The sequence below is a fragment of the Pinus tabuliformis genome, chromosome Q (assembly GCF_031772625.1).
Source record: "Pinus tabuliformis cultivar Carrire ecotype Pingquan chromosome Q, CPIR1, whole genome shotgun sequence".
NCBI lineage: Eukaryota > Viridiplantae > Streptophyta > Pinopsida > Pinales > Pinaceae > Pinus > Pinus tabuliformis.
The window spans coordinates 1,343,850,481-1,343,854,587 of NC_142296.1; the positions used below are offsets into that span (position 1 = coordinate 1,343,850,481).

The 4,107-nt window shown below is 33.3% G+C and overlaps 1 pseudogene across 1 annotated transcript; it reads right to left on the bottom strand.

Moving 5' to 3' along the window:
* Nucleotides 1–389: 389 nt before the first annotated feature.
* LOC149224841 (C4-beta,C20-epoxidase-like) lies at nucleotides 390–3,820 on the bottom strand (annotated as a pseudogene). Its single transcript, XR_016249107.1, has 3 exons — nucleotides 3,286–3,820; nucleotides 2,804–3,128; nucleotides 390–1,240 (listed from the first exon to the last, which is right to left on the bottom strand). The product of XR_016249107.1 is annotated as a C4-beta,C20-epoxidase-like (transcript).
* Between the last annotated feature and the right edge of the window lie 287 nt (nucleotides 3,821–4,107).

Genomic DNA, 4,107 nt, shown 5'->3' on the forward strand with positions numbered 1-4,107 from the left:
AAGTAATGGAAACAAAAAAATGAAATCAATAAATAATATAACATAACAGTTTTGATCACTATCTGAGCCATTCCATTTTTCATGATCCTCCTTATGGCAAGGTAAAGGTAAATACAAAATATAAACAAAGATTAATAAATATATAATATAATGAAATTAATAAAGATTCCAAATCGAGACTTTTGTAAAGTTTTATCATTCTGCTCATTAAATTAATTGAAAAGAAAACGAAAAGCCTTCCAAATCAAATCACTTGGAAAGAGAATAAAAATCTTTTCCACCGATTCTCATTACTATGTGATGGTTTTATCAAATCAATTAAAAATAAAATAAATAGGCTTTTCTGATGATTCCAAAGACAATTCAACCCTTTTACCAATCCGATCGATCATTGAAAAAATTTCAAAAGATTCGAGTTATAATTTTCTCAGATTATAATTTGGAGAATACAATCATTACACTCTTATTCTGATAAATGTGAAATCTAACTCTTTTCAAGTAAGATTCGAGTTATAATTTTCTCACATCATAATCTGCGTAATACAATCACACTCTTGTTTTGATAAATTTGAAATCTAACTCTTTTCAAGTTATAACTTTCGTACTCAATTACAGTTTAGATAATACAATCTTTACTCCATTAGATTAATTTGAAACTCTTCTCAATTTTCCGCAACTAGGACTCCTGGAGAAATAACTGTGTCTAAAAGATATGATGGGCTCGTCCAAAGTAACAATACATATATAAATTATAAAATCTTTGCCTAAGTCGTAAAATCTAACGCTTGAACAGTTCATGCTATTGTTTTCAGTGCAGGTTCAACTTTTTGTTTCTAATTTTTGATCAAAATCAAAAGCATCAGAATAATCAGAACAACTGAAGCACACTAGCTGCTCTGGTCGTTAAACCCAGAAATCGGAAACGATGGCTTAGTTTCTATGGATGAGGCAAATGCCTTTATATTTTTTGAGATACATCCATCTGCTTTTATTGCTGTACAGCCGCATAGGCCTCAAGAGGGTTCTCCAACTCACCTCTTATTGCTATTTTAAAGGATGTGTAGTCTGAATAATGGAAAGCTCTATAACGTCGCGGATGCTCGTTGTCCACCAGTTCAGGTGGCGCTTCTATCTCCATTTCATCTGGTAACAATCTGAAGAAAGTCAGGGAAAGACGAGATTGTCGTCCTTTAACAATCACACGGTGTTTTGCACTGTGAATTCTTTTGTTACTCCATGCCTGCATGCATATGCACAAATCAACATTCTTGGCAAAGAAAAATAAAAACAAAAAACATAGTGCTGATTAGGTGTTTGAGGTATTCACTTGGATTACCAGGGCTAATGGGAATAAGAATTAAAAATTTTAAGGTATTTATATAAAGTTGTCACACTTTAAGCAGGATCAGACTTAAATATCTCATGGATATGATACTTGGTAAAGATAGATTTGCAATAGAAACATAAAATTTACAAAAACCAGATATCTCACCATGAAAGAGATGTAGCATAATATAACCTGCATGTATCTTGTTGTCCATCGTATCATTATTGCATAGAAGAGATACATTTATTTATCGATCATGAAATTTTATTATTTTGAGATTCAATGAGTTATATCATAATCTTGTCAGCAGAGAAGAAATATTGAGATTCAAAATATCTATCATAATTTGAGATTCAATAAATTATATCATAAAATTATATGTTATTATATTGCAATATCCATTTTTGTTTTGAAGATCGAAATATTAATACAGATCGTCTTATTACAGATTTACATAAAACTGAAAGTTATACAAGATTACGTTAATTTCAAAATATATATAAAATATAATTTATGTAAAATAATATTAAAATTATTTTAAAAATAAATACAAAGACATTATTACAGGTAGATAGTAGCATAAATATTAATAAAAATAAAAATTAATCAGATATATATATGTTGTTTTAATCAGAATAATGTAAATTATTTTATTTAAAATATATTGGATTTGTTTTAATCAGAATAATGTAAATTATTTTATTTAAAATATATTGGATTGGAGTATGTTAAAATGGTTAAGAGTATTTGTTTCTTTTTAAGAGGCCAGAGATTCAAAATCAGGAAGCTAGAGTACCTATGCTTTCTTAGACTTTAGCAGTCAAATCTCCTGGGTCCCTTGTCCCACAAACAAGGGATCTCATACACCAATTTGGTATCTGGCTTGGCTGTGACCTTAAAATAAGAGAATAATAATAATAAATAAATATAATATATATATATATATATATATATATATATATATATAGAGAGAGAGAGAGTTTTACTCTAGACTACATTTTCAACATGTTCAATATATCACCACTTTAAGAGGTCATAGGTTCAAAATCAGGAAGCTAGAGTATGTATGCCTTCTTAGACTTTAGCAGTCAAATCCCTACACGAATGTGGGTACCTTGTCCCACAAACATGAGATCTCATAGACCGATGTGGTGTCTGGCTTGGCTGTGACCTTAAAATAAGATAATACTAAGAATAAATAAACATATATATAACCAGTTATTTTAATGATAATATTACCGATTATTTCATGTAAAATGACATTACAATAGAAATTAAAAATATACCATAATTTTATCCACTGCAAAATACAGGCAGTAAAAACAAAAGTGTAATTTAATTTATGGTAACCTGGATTCTAAAAAATGTTATTTATTAAAAAAATCTAAAAAATAAAGAGAGAAACGTTGATTCTTTCTGACTATTTTAAAATAAATAGAGGAATAGCTAATAACAAGGGCAAAGCGATGAGATAACCTGTAAAGTATCTCCTATGATGACGACGAATGAATTGGGCGATGGCTTCACTTCCAACCACTTTCCAGCCTTGTTTAAAACTTGAAGACCACCCACCTCATCTTCACGCAGTATGGTAATGCTAGTTCCATCTGTATGAGCCGGAAAAGTAACCGACCCGGAGGCTTCATCACATGGTGATTCGTATTTATTCATACGGAGCCAAAGCTTACAGTGCTCGAAGTGTGAAGCGTAGTAATTGCTCACCCGCAAAGTCGCCAGAATAATCTTGTGGATTCCGTCAGATAACTCTTTCATACCCTCGAAATACTCTCGCATGACTTCGCTGCCATTATTAAAATATATATAACAGTTGGTCAGTAATGTCCAGCTAGTTCTACAGCAAGAACCCTAAAACCTACTAGAAAGACCAAAACGCAAAAATTTAGCGTAAGAACCCTAAAACTTTAATGTAAACCCTAAATCAAAGGCAAATGTCATACCAGAAGTTTTGGTTTCCGTGAGGCCACATGAGATCGCTGAACTCCTCTATGGTTTCAAAATCAGGCCCAACGCCAATGCCCTCGTAAAAAGGACGCAGAGGTCCTCCTTTGACGTAACTGCCGATCGCGAGCGGGGAAACCTTTTTCTCCTTGGTCTCCGCAGGGAGCTTAAACACGTCCCTACAGAGGAATTCTACTCTCTCCATAAGCTGGTGTGAGATTCCATGATTGGTAAGCCGAAAACACCCCCAGTATTCACAACATCTTCTGAATTCCGAACGCAGGAGGTTTTTCTGATAGTCTTCATCAAATCCCTCGCCCGCCAGTCCCTCCAATTGAATTTGAGAGAGATCGAAGACAGGATATCTTCATCTATATCAAGCTGATAAGTAGTTGCTAAAGGGGCACCGCATGAGGCGAGAGAATTTGGGATTGCAGAAGCCATGGGTGTGGTTGTTGGCAGCAGGTATTCTCTGATCATTCACTTGCAATTGTTTCGGAGAGAGTCACGAGTATTCCTTGTGTAAGGTGTAGTTATATAAGAAGATTCTGTCGAGCTCCGTCTTTGCGTGACTCTCGGATATATTCTCACAGATATGACAAGGATTTTGGTAAAATCTTTACTCCGGAGGAGTCTGTATTTGGTATTTCTTCACGATAAGGTTACTTTGCCAATGGAAACATCATATTTCTTTTCGGATAAGGTTGCTTTCACGACAGAAGTTCCTTGTCTTACGTATATTTTTTTTTCGGATGATGTTGCCTTCCGACGGAACTTCCTTTTGTTATGTACTTGTCTAATAGCCATTTTTTGTTACGTAT